This window comes from Alosa alosa, chromosome 2, assembly GCF_017589495.1.
Source record: "Alosa alosa isolate M-15738 ecotype Scorff River chromosome 2, AALO_Geno_1.1, whole genome shotgun sequence".
Lineage (NCBI taxonomy): Eukaryota > Metazoa > Chordata > Actinopteri > Clupeiformes > Clupeidae > Alosa > Alosa alosa.
Window position 1 is genome coordinate 20,227,577 of NC_063190.1, and position 15,833 is coordinate 20,243,409.

At 47.2% G+C, this 15,833-nt stretch overlaps 1 protein-coding gene across 9 annotated transcripts in view; it reads left to right on the plus strand.

The window, feature by feature from the left end:
- The window catches only part of LOC125284493 (RNA-binding protein Musashi homolog 2-like), a 290,258-nt gene that overhangs the window by 254,233 nt on the left and 20,192 nt on the right, over window positions 1–15,833 (plus strand). The window lies entirely within an intron of this gene.

Here is a 15,833-nt window from a genome sequence, read left to right on the forward strand (position 1 = left end):
CTCTGAGGAGGACGTAACCAAGTACTGTGCAGATCAGATACTCTGGGATGATGGGTGTTGAGGGCTCTTGCTGTCTGGGGATATGTAGTGTTGGTGAATCGTGAAGTTCTGGCTGTGATGCTTTTAAACCTGTTCCCTGAAGGAAGAGGGGTGAATAGGGCATTGGCAGGATGGGAGGGGTCCCTGACTATTTTCCCTCCCATTTTAAGCAGTCGGGTGTTATATATATCCTTCATGTCAGTGAGGTCCTGCCCTATGATTTTTGACGCTATCCTGACAACCCTATTTAGCCCTCTTGTCGTCGGCTGAGCAGTCACCAAACTAGACTGTGACAGAGAATGTGAGAACACTCTATCACAGCTCTGTAGAAGTCCCTCATCCCAGCCTTAGACACCTTGAATTTCCTCAGTTGGCGAAGGAAGAATAGAATAGAGTAGAGTAGAGTAGAGTAGAGTAGAGTATCATTTATTTATCCCGAGGGAAATTAAGGTGTCCAGTAGCATACATACATAAATACAGAATAGAAAAACATTACATACATCATTGCACATATGTTCACCATACAGCACACGCTTACATACATCTAGCCAAAGTCAGGTCTCTCTCACACACACACACACACACACACACACACACACACACACACACAGCTGTGGTTGTGATGAGAAGAAAATAGTGGTTCATCACATGTGCCATAGCTGAGTGGTACATAGCAAGAGCAGCTAAAAAGAGTCAATAACTGGAAAAAGTGTTCAAGTGTCAGGTGTCTCAAAGTGTCACTATGTGCAGATGAGTGTGCAGGTGTGGGAAGGATAGAGTAGAATAGACGCTGGTGAGCCTTCTTCACAATGTGTTTAACATTAAGGTCCCATTTGAGGTTGGAGGAGATGGTGGTACCCAGAAACTTGAAACTGTTCACCCACTCTACGGCTTGGTCAGTGATGATCAGAGGCGAAAGCCTGTTTTTATTTTTACGGAAGTCTACTACCATTTCCTTAGTTTTGGAGATGTTGAGACTTAAGTTATTTACAATGCACTATTCTCCAAGTAAGGATACCTCTGCTCTGTAGGCGGTTTCATTATCACAGTCAATCAGGCCTACTACTGTGGTGTCATCTGACGGTCTGTACCAATATACCCACCCGTTTATAATCCCAAACAATACAAAAGACACACACAAGACAAACACATACACAGCAATAAAATTACACCCTTCAAACAAATAAGTAAAAGGTGTGTGCAGGTGAACGTGTGGTCGCAAAGTCTGTATTGCACACAGTAGTGTTGATTGTTCACCCACATTAGTAACTCTCATATCTCCCTGAGTTCCCCATGGACCTGCACCATCTCATGGTAACTACTGTAGCACACTCTGGACTTGAACCATCTCATGGTAACTAGCACACTCTGGCGCTTCCCAGCATTCACTGATTTCTGTCATCTCAGGCTAAAGGCCACACACACACACACACACACACACACATACTGGCCACACTGTTACGCTTTCATTTGTAAACAGCGTTTTAAAGCTAATACGATATCCATGCAGAAACACGTTCGGAATTCCAGAACCTTCTCTAGTCTGCACCACTGAAAGGAGCGAATCACGTGACCATTTGCACTTGACCAGTCACGCAGTAAAATGCAGAAATTGAACTGCACTACAGATGCAGTTAAATTCTGCAGATGGTACCAAAGACAGCGAGGCCAGTGAAGCTTGTATTTTGTTCTCCATGTTGTATTTACCGCTGGCAGGGTAGTAGTGTAAGTTGAATCAAAGTCCTTTTAGGCAAGTCCCTCCACTCGCCGGCCATATTGTTGTTTGGCACAAGTTTTTTGGGCACTTATCGGGCATCTATTTCGGCAGAAATGTGCGTGCACAAGGCTTCACGACACCAACCTTGCTCCAGAGGTGAGATCACAACACATGATTGGCACGATGTATTCACAACACACCACATGATTGGCACAATGTATTCACATGTCAACTTTTTTGCCGCGGAAGGGACTGGATATGTTTAGACAACTGCCATATTGGCGTTACAAACTAACCCCATGCATTTCTATGGAGGAGTTTTTTTGAGTGCTGTCTCCTCATTAGAAAGTCTCTGGTTGAAGTGAGTCATTGAGAGTGGACAGACATCAGACTGACAAGGTCCAGTCAGGTAGGGAACGTGGGTTTCTACATCATCGCTTTTAGATGTTTGCAGATTTCGCTGTCCACATTAAAACGCAAAGTCAGAGATGGGCAGACAGCATTTTTAAATAGTTCTGTTTCAGGAGCTTGAAAACGTCAGAGTCGTGTAGATGAGTGGCGCAAACATAAAAAAGGTGTTTTGGCTTCAAACAACAAAGGAATAGTGTGGATGTAGCCTCAGAGAGCACGTGACAGACATCCTTGAGGCCCACGGGATGGGGCTAATCAGATGGGGCGGTAGATAGGGTTGTAGGTAGGGATACGTTGGTTGGTCGAAGGAGGTAGGGTTCTAAGTAAGGATGTGTTGGTTGATGGGTGGTAGGGTTGTAGGTAGGGATGAGTCAGTTGGTTGGAGGTAGGGTTGTAGGTAGGGATGTGTTGGTTGGTCGGATGTAAGGTTGTACAGTAGGTAGGGATGTGTTGGTTGGTCGGATGTAAGGTTGTACAGTAGGTAGGGATGTGTTGGTTGGTTGGAGGTAGGGTTGTAAGTAGGGATGTGTTGGTTGGTCGGATGTCAGGTTGTACAGTAGGTAGGGATGTGTTGGTTGGTTGGAGGTAGGGTTGTAGGTAGGGATGTCTTGAGTCGTTTTGGATAGAAGCATCAGTTAAATTAATTAGTGTCCATTTAAATGTAGTAGGATGGGGGGAGGCCTGTTGAGGCCGCAGTAGCAGCTCTGCCAGGGCATCTCTGCAGGTGACCAGCGATGCCAATTCCTGCTGGACACTCCATTGCCTGTGAGCACAGTCAACTCGCTTTTGGAGACAGCTGTGGGTTTGCCCAAAGTGAAACTAAATGTTAAAGAAGGCGGTTAAACACCTAGCCAGACCTGCTCAAAGCTGAACTTCAAAACACAAAAGTACTGATAACTTGATCAGCTCTATTAATAGGGTCTAATTGCTTATTGATTCTTGGCTGAGGTCATCCTGTGGTTGTAGCCGGCATGTTGCAGCGGTGAAGAGAGTTGTGTGAATCTGCTGAGCTGGCTGCTACACAGACCTTGCCGTGTGCAGACAGTTTGTCTATGTATAGAACAGTAATAAGGAGTTTTTATTTATTTTGCCAGTAATGAAATAGTCAGAAAAAGTTTGGTGTTTTGCGTGTTTGTATGCTGTGTGTGTGTGTGTGTGTGTGTGTGTGTGGTATACTTGCATGACGTCGGTCCACTGGTGGTGTTGTCAGTGGAGAGACAAGGGTAAGTGAAAGGCGCTTCCCCATCAGCTGTGCCTGTGTGTGTGTGTGTGTGTGTGCCTTTGTGTGTGCCTGTGTGTGCGTGTGTTTTTGTGTGTACGATATGCTTGCGTGAGGTCTCTTCATACTGTCATTTGCCGGCAGGCAAGGGTAAGTGAAAGTCGCTTCTCTCTGTCACTGTGCAACTGCTCTCTGGCCTCGTGTGTGTGTGTGTGTGTGTGTGTGTGTGTGTGTGTGCATATGTGCACATGTGTGTGCACGCGTGCCAACTCCCTTCTGCCTTTGTTTCTCCATGCGTGTGTGTGTGTCTTCTCTCTGGCTCCTTCTCTCTCCTAACGCTAGCGGACAGCCATGCCGTGCTGCTCATGTCCCGCACCCTCTGACAGTGAGGTCATCACAGCGACTTGTCTCTCCGAGCACCAGTCTGCAGCCCTGTGTGTGTGTGTGTGTGTGTATATGTGTGTCTGTGGCTGTGTGTGTGTGTGTGTGTGTTTGTGTAGCACTTCTACTGTGAGGCCAAGAAAGGGAAAAAGGGGCTCCCCAGTACCCCAAAGCCCCCTGTGCTGTGCCAGTCTGAAGGCGCTGTGTGTGTGTGTGTGTGTGTGTGTGTGTGTGTGTGTGTGTGTGTGTGTGTGTGTGTGTGTGTGTGTGCTGTGTGTGTGTGTTTACATTGACATTTACATTAATTCATTTAGTAGACACTTTTACCCAAAGCTCCTGGTTTACGGCAGTGGCCTTGGGATATGTTCGTCCTGGTTTGACCGCAGTCCCATTTCATGAGTGTTTTCATCATTGTGTGAGTTTCTTTGTTGTTTTGTTTATTTGTTTTGCTGTACACAGTAAACAAATCCCCATATAATTGCTTTTGTGATATGGTTAATCCTCTTCGCAGCAAAGTCTTGTATTTGTCTTCGAACGTGCAATATGAGTTTGCACATTTTTATGAAGTGTGTGTCCCTGGTGCAGCCCTAGCCGTGGGTGTGAGAACGTAACGCTGCTCGACTCTGAGCCACTGAGCCGTTTGATGAGGGCGAGACAGGAGGGGGGAAATGGGTCACCCATCCTTACACACACACACACACACACACACACACACACACACACACACACACACACACACACACACACACACACACACACACACACTCACACACACTCACACACACACACACACACACACACACACTCACACACACACACACACACACACACACACACACACACACACACACACTAACACACACACACACACACACACCCGTCCTTACACACACACACACACACACACACACACACACACACACACACTAACACACACACACACCCGTCCTCACCACATTGCTAATGAAGTCCGCTGGTGTAGCCTTGTAACAGTGCTGTAATACTTCTGGCTGAGAGGCTTGAGAAGTCTGTTCTGAACGGAGTGAAATCTGCTTTCTCTTTAGGAATACACACACATGCGCACACACACACACACACACACACACACACACACACACACACACACACACACACTAACACACACACACACACACACACACACACACACACACACACACACACACTCACTCACACACACAGGGGTTGCAGAGATTGACACACCGTGGACATGCCTAAGAGGTTTTCAGGAGTCGGTAGGAGAGGTTCAGGCCCTCTCTCTGTCCTCTCTCTCTCTCTCTCTTTCTCCCACTCTCTCATCTCTCTCTCTCTTCCATGCTTTCTCTCTCTCTTACTCTCTCTCTCCCACTCTCTCACTTTCTCTCTCTATCTCTCTTTCTCCCTCTCTAAGTGCCTGGGGCTATGGACGCTGTCAGCCTCCTCCTCCACAAACAGAACAGAAAGCTACCTGTCGGTTTGTGACGTCTCTTGTCTTTGTCTTCTCCTCATCTCCGCCACTGCCGCTCCGTTGTCCTAAATGAGCTCTTCAGGAAGTGCTGGCGCTTCTGTGTACAGTCAACTTCATTTTTATAATGCTGCCGATAAATATCCCTCTCCTCGCTCCAGCACGCAAACACAGGTCTGAAGTCTACACCTCTCTCTCTCTCTCTCTCTCTCTCTTCTCTCTCTCTCTCTCTCTCTGTCTCTCTCTCTCTCTCTTTCTTTCTCTCTCTATCTCTCCCTGCCCCCTCTCTCTCCCTTCTCTCTCTCTCTCTCTCTCTTTCTGTCTCTCTCTCTCTGTCTCTCTCTCTCTCTCTCTGTCTCTCTCTCTCTCTTTCTTTCTCTCTCTATCTCTCCCTGCCCCCTCTCTCTCCCTCTCTCTCTCTCTCTCTCTCTCTCTCTCTCTCTCTCTCTCTCTCTTTGTCTCTCTCTCTCTCTCTATGTCTCATGTCTTTCTCTTGCAAAGGCATTCAGTCTTTATATCTTTTTACTCTTCCTCCACTCCCATGTGTTTGACCTAATGGACATGAGGACAGACAGCCCTCCCCGATGTTGAATGCCAGTTAGCGATGAGGCCTAGGGCCCTATTATGACAGTCTAAAGCGCATGGTCACTGGCGAATAGTTTAATCAAATTGAATTTGTCAGTCCATACTGGGTGTGGGATAGTTAAAGCGTCATGGTCATCTGTCATGGGTGTGTTTTTAACCCATTTTGGGAATGGCATCTGTATTCCTTTTAATAAAGACCAACTTCAAATTGTGCAGTATTTTGACAGTCAGTGGCGCATTTGAAGGAATCTGCTTGCACACGAGACCGTATGGAACAGTTATTCCATTAAACCATGCTTTACTAAAACCTAGCATAGTATAGCCTTCACGCATTTGCAGTCGTCTATTATTTGAACTCATTGGCAAAGTGCAACTAACTTCACCATGGTGTCAATCAACGACAAAACAGTTCTACACAGTTAGTTACTTTCACTATTGACTGACAATCGGTTACCATTAAAAACATAGGCTGGAAAAAGCAACACTTACCCTAATAATGTTCGAATGACTGAATAAAACAATGTTTATCCTGCAGAGGAGTTGCTTATATCTTGTGACAGTGCGTCTTCATATGTGTCTCTCGCCTTTCGCCTAATCACTTTTAACCGTCATTACCAATTTGCAAATGGTTGTGAACTACTCATTGTGAGATGTATTTCGTAATATCTTTATTCTAATTATGTTTCCCATTGTAATCGTGTAATTTGTAATGTATTGCATGGATGTGCGCTGGTGCGCATTCATGGATAATAGAAGGATGGTGCGTTTTGCACCCACCCATATCACTGTTGATAATGCTCTCTTAAAATAACATATAAACAACTCGCCATGGACTTCTGACCAGGTTTATTTTGGTCAGTGGCGTAATGCGTTTTAGGTAGTGTACTATAGCGATTTTTAGACAATGCGCCAGACCACTCCCTAGGTTGTTCATTGTCACACCTCCTGGCACATTGTTTAAAAATGAGACGTGCAAAATGCGAAAATAAACTTTGCGCCGGGTGGAAAACGAGTTTTCCGCCATGCACCAGGGTGGAAAATAGGGGCCCTAGTAGTAGAGAAACCTGCTGCCCACTGCCCTTTAGCTCTCTCTGAACGCACAATCGGCGAATATGTCCTGAAGGTTACGGCGAATATGTCCTGAAGGTTACGGCGAATATGTCCTGAAGGTTACCGTCGCTGACTGCTCTGTTACCGTTCTCACAAATAAGCACTTTCTACTGCCGGCTCTCCTCTAATGGCCAATCAATGCAGCGTTTAACCCTGCTGTCCTGCGAGGCCGTGGTGTGGGAGATCTTCCTCAGCGCTAGCACACACCACACGCACGGCAGTGTAATATTATGCAAGTGGCTGTTGGGCTAATTAGCTCAGGGAGCGGGGCACATTGTTTCCTGAAGTGTCAGCTGAATAGTCTTAGGAGGCAGGCAGGCGGGTAGGCGGGTAAAGCAGGGACTTGAAGTGTCCTGCGGCAGTGGATGCACTTAAAGCGTACACACACACACACACACACACACACACACACACACACATACACACACACACACTCACATACAGAGCCCTCAATCTGAAGAAAACGAGACTTCAGGAGAGTAGTAATCACTCGCTGGGGAAGCTAAAAATCGGCGTTTTATTGACTCTGTAACCATGCTCTGTCTGCATAATTACTATAAGGCTGAATAGAACCGAACCTAACCAAACAAGCAGTTACCAGTATCGGAAGTGATCAGTGGTTCGAGTTTTGAAATCAAAATGTTTTTTTCATAATTAGTTAATTATTAGCTGATGTATTGTAAATGCTTCACTACCATTTGTTACTCTAAAGTGTTAATGTCCCTGTCCCTCCCCTGAGAGAGACCCGTCCACTTGGCGGTCTCACTCCCTCTGTGTGTCATCTTTCTCCGTTTTGTCTAAACAAGCTGTGTGACCTTAAGTAGCTTCCCCACCGCAGCCCGGGATTGGCTGGCCTCTGTTGGTGGTGTTAATCCTCCAGTTGGGTCTCACATGCCAATGTGGGTGTGTGTGTGTGTGTGTGTGTGTGGTCCAGTGAACTCTACGCTTGTGTCTCTAAAGAACATTAACATTTAATGCTTATTTCTGTAAATTTTTGTGTAGTATAATGCGCAGTGCAGTATTCTGCTTTCAAACCTTACAATCAAAGGCGTGTAAATAGTTATTATTACTTTGTGAGGCTCATATTTTGCATTGCAATGCCTATAAAATCTGCGTGTCTCTGTCGGCCATGATGTAGTCTTCTCACCAGCCTGTTGCCTCTCTGTCCTCTGTAGACTGCATGTCTGTCGGCCATGACGTAGTCTTCTCACCAGCCTGTTGTCTGTCGGTCCTGACAGCTGTGTAAGAGCTCAGTGACATCATGCAGGTATCCTGACGAGAGCATGAGTCAGGTGCACTGACGAGGGACGACCAGTCGCCCGGCCGGAGAAAAGGAGAAGTCGAGAAGGACCCGCCACCCGCAGCCCACCACCCGCCACCCTTGCGTGTGTTTGCGTTAGCAAACCCAGGAATAAATTATCTGTTAAAATTCATTAGCCAGGCTTCTCTGAGCGCAAAATGACAAGACATTAAACATGTATTATTTATGAAATGTCGGCGCTCTGTGAAAGAGAGAAGCTCCAGTGTTGTTAATTAGTCAGGCGTTGAGGCAGAAAAGCCTGTGTGAAAAGGGGAAGTGAGCGCTAGCCCCTATCTGCCCGCTTTTAAAGTGACATAGGTGGGAATGGAGATGCTAATTGCCACTATTGTGGAATTCAAAGCTAATTTGGGAAGGCTTTTGACAGGCAGATTGACACCTGGCGCCGTGTGATGCTCTCATGCCTGCCAGACTGTGGAGTATGAAGAGACCGAGACGGAATGGTCAGAGAGGCGAGAGAATATTGGGGGTGTCTGTGTGTGTGTGTGTGTGTGTGTGTGTGTGTGTGTGTGTGTGTGTGTGTGTGTGTGTGTGTGTGTATGTGGGTGAAAAAAAAGAGAGTGCAGGAAGGGTATGAGTTGAGAATGAAATGAGTGTATGAATGTGTTTGTGTGAGTATAGGGATACTCTTTAGGGCTGTACAGTATGTTTGTGTGAGTATTTGAGGATGCATCAGTATGTGTTTGTGTGTGTGTGTGCGCGTGCATACATGTACATGTGTGGATGCGTGCGTGCGTTTGTGTTTGTTAGTGTGTGTGTGTGTGTGTGTGTGTGTGTGTGTGCAGGGTCCTACACATGTGCACCCCAGGGCTCGGGGCCAGATGTACTAACGTTTTTGCGCCCACTTCAGACGTATTTGTTTCGCAACGTGCGTGTAAAATCATTTGTGAGGTATGTACAAACAGGCCGCAATGATGTAAAAGCGCAAACTGCCTCTCGAGCGGGAGCTGAAAATGGCAAATTGCGATTTTCGTGTCATGCATATGAATTCATGGGAGGATCCAAGGGGAAAGTGGGAGTTTAGCGTAAAAAAAACAAATTGCAGTTCAATGCGTCAATAAGAGAACCTTTCAAAGACAACAGAATCACTATTAAGATCACCAGTTTTGTAAGTCTTTGTACTATAAAAATAAACATTAACTTTCGTTGGCCTTTCGAATGTCTTACTTTCACTTTCACGTCATTCACTTAAACTTTCCTACTTGCTAGATTTGACCAATCTTCCATTGCCTACAGTACGTGCACAAGTAGTTTACTGTAAGTAGAACCACTGATCTTCATTATCTCCCTGCTTGTTGACATCTAATCATGTATGGTATTATTTCATGATTGCTAAACGTTTGATTCTTTTTAATGTTGTCATCAGTTAACTTCATTCAACTGGCGCTTTGTAGCTGCCATTCAGTTGTGGGGCGTTCAGAATTGCTTTTATTGTGAAGTATGGCAGAGAAAGCAGTTTACACACTAAAGATTGAGCGATTGATAAATACGACGGAAACTTCAATTCTGACAGCGTTAAGAAATTTGCGGTTTGTCCATAGCTAATAATGTTACATCTCATGAAAATGTTACATCTGGCCCTCAGTGTTTAGCTAATCACAGACTTCAAGTCCGAGGACACCGCACTCCTTCTTTTTCTGATGCACAAGTTGAAATGGAAAATTGATGAAGAATGTGCCCAGCTCTCCTCCTCTCCTCTCCTCTCCTCTCCTCTCCACTCTCCTCTTTTCTCCTCTCCTCTCTTCTCTTCTGTTCTACTCTCTGTTGTCTGTTTTTCTTTTTTTTTTTACCTTTCTGTCTTTTTTTCCGTTCCCTTTCAGAGGAGAGCGAGGCGGCGGTTTAGCATTCCTCCTCAGAGTCAGTCATCTGGTAAAGTGGAAAAGCGAGAAGAGCATTTATCCACTCCAAGAGAGGCCCCTCATTACAGCAGGGTACGGAGAGAGAGAGGGGCGGGGGGGAATAGAGGGGTAGAGAGAGGCCCCCTCATTACAGAAGCATATGGAGTGAGAGAGGGAGAGAAAGGGACAGAGAGAGAGAGAGAGGAAAGAGGGAGAGAGGGGGGGTGAAAGGGAGGATTTTCAGTGAGAGCAGAGAGAAGAAGACAGGAGGAAATGGAGGAGAAAAAGCAAGACAGAGGGAGGAAGGAGAGAGGGAGCGAGGGAGAGAAGCAAAAAAGTCTCACTCATTCACCGATCACTGAGTTCTGAACTCCAGGCTGACCATACTCCACCCACTACCACCCCATTAGTCCCGCACACACACACACACACACACACACACACACACACACAATAATATATGCTGCCTATACCTATGCACACACACACAGTGGGAGCAGTGGGTGGAGCCAGAAGGGGAGAGGGGTAATTACGGGCGGAAATGAAGCTCGTCGAGCGATTCGCATCGCCAGGCCTCCTGATCCAGTCGCCACGGCAACGACGACCTCCTCATTTGTTTTGCAGATGAGTAATTAGATCCAATTCCAGAGCGCTGATAAAAGGAACAGAAATTCCAAAGAAGGATTCCTTTTATTGTGGAGGTCCTAGGGTGGCATTAATGACACAGGGAGACTGGACACAGAGATAAAACCTTTATGCCCTTAATGTGGCTAAACGTGATGCCCTCTCTCTCCTCTGACACGGGGTCAGCTGTTTTCAAAAGTAACGGCTACCTGAGAGTGGCAGTGACCACCATTCTTTTCTCTCTCTCTCTCTCTCTCTCTCTCTGTCTCTCTCTGTTTTGACAATTCTATCTGCAGAAGACTTGGTGAATATTATCACCTTAAATGAAAATCCATCAGATCTTTCTAGAACAAATTGCACCATGGATGTGTCATCCAAAGTGGTGTGATGCGTTCATGGACCCCTCTCCTCTCCTCTCCTCTCCTCTCCTCTCCTCTCCTCTCCTCTCCTCTCCTCTCCTCTCCTCTCCTCTCCTCTCCTCTCCTCTCCTCTCCTCTCCTCTCCTCTCCTCTCCTCTCCTCTCCTCTCCTCTCCTCTCCTCTCCTCTCCTCTCCTCTCCTCTCCTCTCCTCTCCTCTCCTCTCCTCTCCTCTCCTCTCCTCTCCTCTCCTCTCCTCTCCTCTCCTCTCCTCTCCTCTCCTCTCCTCTCCCCTCCTCTCCTCTCCTCTGCCCTCCTCTCCTCTCCTCTCCTCTCCCCTCCTTTCCTCTCCTCTGCCCTTCTCTCCTCTCCTCTACTCTCCTCTCCCCTCCTCTCCTCTCCTCTCCTCTCCTCTCCTCTCCTCTCCTCTCCTCTCCTCTCCTCTCCTCTCCTCTCCTCTCCTCTCCTCTCCTCTCCTCTCCTCTCCTCTCCTCTCCTCTCCTCTCCTCTCCTCTCCTCTCCTCTCCTCTCCTCTCCTCTCCTCTCCTCTCCTCTCCTCTCCTCTCCTCTCCTCTCCTCTCCTCTCCTCTCCTCTCCTCTCCTCTCCTCTCCTCTCCTCTCCTCTCCTCTCCTCTCCTCTCCTCTCCTCTCCTCTCCTCTCCTCTCCTCTCCTCTCCTCTCCTCTCCTCTCCTCTCCTCTCCTCTCCTCTCCTCTCCTCTCCTCTCCTCTCCTCTCCTCTCCTAAAATCCATCAGATCTTTCTAGAACAAATTGCACCATGGATGTGTCATCCAAAGTGGTGTGATGCCGTTTCATGGACCCCCCTCTGTAGCTCTGGTCTCAGTAGGGAGGGTAAGTGTGTGTGTGTGTGTTTGTGTGTATTGGAGGTGATGTGGCTCTAATGGTCTCTGTGAGTGAGTGTAGTTGCAGCTGGACCAGTTGGGTTGGAATCTGGTGGTAAACCTCCCACAGCGGTGACACAGAACAGAAGTAAAAACGTGTGTTGTGGAAAGCAAGTGGTCGAAACATGTTAGCTTTTTTACTCATTTAGCCATTACAATAAAGGCTTTTAAACACTTTCTTCATTGTTGTCACATATGTGGAGAGCCTCTATTCCTGCCCTGTTATCAGCACACTTTCCCCCCTTTTTGCCATAAGCATCCAGCATGCATTAGTTATTTGTTTGTCACAGAGCTACCGGACATCTGTTTTTTTTTTAAAAAACAATGTGTTGTTGGAGGGGCTTTTGAGAGGAGCCATTATTTTTCTGACTTTGATGTCGGGAACGTCAGGGGAAAAAATGCTGTACTATTCAATTCTGTTTTCTCACCTTTGTCCTAGTGAAAGCAAATCATTTTGTATGCAACAACACAAAACCAGAGAGAGAATAAAAGGAAATTAGTTTGGGGATGATAATCAAGCTATTGGACCCTTCCCCAGATGGCTTGTTCACAGCCTGCCATCCACGCAAGAGAGAGGACAAGAGGAGAGGAGAGACTCTTTTCCATAGTCATATCCTTCCCTACTAATGGCGGCATCATTACGGGCAATCTACCTGAACAATAAAAGTCATATTAGATAAGGCTTCCTCAGCTGTGTGCTACTTGCAGCTGAGCGCTAATTGTGTGTGTTAGCACAAACAAAGCCGCCATGTGTGTTTGTTATAGTATGTGTGTGTGTTTGGGGTGTTTGTGTGTGGGTGGGTGGGTGTTGGTTCTATTATGCGAGGGTATCATCTTTGTGTCCTGGCATTCCCGCTATCCCTGGAATCAGAGGAATTATGCAGATTGCAGAGGGAAGCTGAGGAAGCTGGCAGTAGTGTCGGAAGGTGGTGCTGGCGCTGGCATTCCGAACGCTCTAGGGGAGGCGAGGGACTGCGTTGGCGGGTGACTCTATGGGGGGAGTTGGGTGTGTGTGTGTGGGGGCATGGAATGGAGGTCTCTCACCCTCCCTGGCCCCTCCTTCCCCTTAGCCAGTTACCTAATGGGGGAGAGCTGGTGTGTGTGTGTGTGTGTGTGTGAGCCTCGGTAAAGGTCAGTGTGACGGCGACGCGTGTTTGTTGTTAAAGATCTAATTAGAAGACAAGGAGGAAGCACAGAAAGCTGGTGTAATTAGCGAAGAGCACGACACCACACCACACACACACACACACTCACAGACACACACACACACACACACACACACACACACACACACACTCTAACTCATTAATGCATTAAGGCTATTAATGCATCTCTCAGAGATGAAGACAACGTCAGAGGCCATTTCACTCTGGCATTTTCCTGGCCCTTTTGTTTTGTGTTTTGTGTTTTTGTTTACTTAATTACTCTCCGTCTCTTGAGGATGTAGAGGATGTAGAGGTGGGCCTCCTGACCCTGCAGGGGTGGGGGGTGTTATCTTGTTTGGTCTCGCTGTGTGGCCACTGAGAGGGGGAGACAGAAGTGGCTTCTGAAGGGTTCAACCCAGCCACACACACACACACACACACACACACACACACACACACACCCCTCCAGCGCAGACACCAGTAACAGCCTCTCTGAGTCTCTTCCAGTCCTGTCTGCTTTTGTCTCGCAGTCTGTCTGTTTGTTTGTAGGGATGGATGGAGGAGAGGAGAGAAAAAAGAAGAAAAGAAAGGAGCAGACAGGGAAAGAGGAGATGAGAGAAAGAGAGGAATGTAGAGAAAAAGAAGGGAAGACAGGGTAAAGAGGAGAGGAGAGAAAGATGAGTGTAGAGGAAAAGAAAGGAAGACAGGGTAAAGAGGAGAGGAGAGAAAGAGAGGAGTGTAGAGGAAAAGAAGGGAAGACAGGGTAAAAAGAGGAGAGGAGAGAGGCTGGCAGTCTCTTTGGGAAATGGTGTCTCATTTTAGGCCATCAGTAGAGCAGCCCTTATCTCCCCAGCTGTACGGTCTGGCTCTAAAACCTCTGAAGGCGCTGTGTGTGTGTGTGTGTGTGTGTGTGTGTGTTGGAGGTGATGTACCTCTAATGGTCTCTATGAGTGTGTGTAGTTGCAGCTGGACCAGTTGGGATGGAATCTGGTCGTAGCATTTCTGGCAGCTGCCCGCCTGCCTGCTTAGATGGATACTAATGTCTGTGTGTGTTTGTGTGTGTGTGTGTGTGCATGTCCATGTCTTTTTCTGTGTTCGTGCGTGTGTTTTGTTGTTTGTGTGTGTGTGTGTGTGTCTGTATATCTTCCTGTGTGTGTGTGTGAGAGAGAGAGAGAGAGAGAGAGAGAGAGAGAGAGAGAGAGAGTAGGGGGTTAGGAGACCTTTGGAGGTGGGGTCGGTGTGTGTGTGTGTGTGTGTGTGTTGAAGTGTCCCCAGTCCAGGTGCAGAGCCGACCCCAGCCGATCTGCCGTGACCTCCGGCTGTGCTGGCTACCAGACTGCTGAAGCCTGATAGAGATGAATCACTGGTGGGCTGAGGGGTGGTGTGGTGTGTTTCTCTCTGCTTTACACACATAAAGACACACACACACACACACACACACATACATACACATACATATACACACACACACACATATACTTACATGTGCACACACACACACACACACACACACACGCATACGTATGTACAGTACATACACACACACACACACACACACACACACACACACACAGGTCTGTCAGGTCGGTGCGCTGCACTAAGTAGGCATCGTGGGCATCTCGCCATCTCTGAAGTGTCAGTCATTTGACAAGTGGGCATGCTGCCCGTGAGCGCTGAGCTTCTGAATGTGATGTTCTAGAAGTGTTAAGCGAACGAGTAAGCGGCCTTTCTTCTGGATTATGTTTGGCAGACGGTTGTGGTGTAATCGCCATCGGCTAGGCAATGCGTGACGCTGCTCTTTTTTTTAAAAATTTCTTTCTGTCTGTCTTTCTTTCTTTCTTTTGTTCTTTCTTTCTTTATTCTCCGAATGAAAAACAAACACGCAGCAGGGGAGGCTGTGGATGAAAGGCTTTCTTTCTACTATTCCTCCGCCGGCCGATCTCAGCTTTGGTGCGGAGAGCTACAGTAGGCCTGCGTTCCTGAAGAGGTGTGAGAGGCGGTGGCGGCACCGTCTTTTAATAGCCTCCGCTCCTCGCATGTGCCGCACAGCTCAGATTACGCCGGGACATGCCGTAAATGTCACCAGCACCGAGGCGCTCAACGGCGCCTTTTCAGGCGTTGATAATCTCCCATCTGTGTGAATGTGAGGTGTGTATAGGCATGTGTCTGTCTGTGTGTGTGTGTGTATAGGAGGGATTTTAAGCTGAAGAGGCGAGCCTGTGTCTTTTGTCCGCCTACCACTTATCAGTAATGGAGTCAATGAGCGCGAACCTGTCATTGTTGTGGTGTACAGAGAGAGAGGGAGAGAGAGAGCGAGAGAGCATGACAAAGTGCCAGGTCTCTTTTGAAGGAATGCAAATTTGTATGAAGTGGTTTGAAAATTAATATTTTTTTTATATATATTTCCGTTCTTTGCATAAAGAGCCTAGAGCACCCAGGTCATCAGGATATGCATCTTATTTTGTCATTTTGAGCCACGAAAAAAACCCATTAAGCTCACACACACACACACACACACACACACACTCCCCTGACATCCACAGAAAATCACTTCTCTTTCAAAAACGCTCTTTCACACCAGATGGCTGCCGCCTTTGTGTCCGAAACATGCCCATACCGCCCAGGCCTTTTTGCTCTTTCTAGGCAATTGACGTACATTATGATAATCATCATCACCCAATGACCAGCCGTCTCTGGACCGTTTCAATGACTGCCATGCTCTACT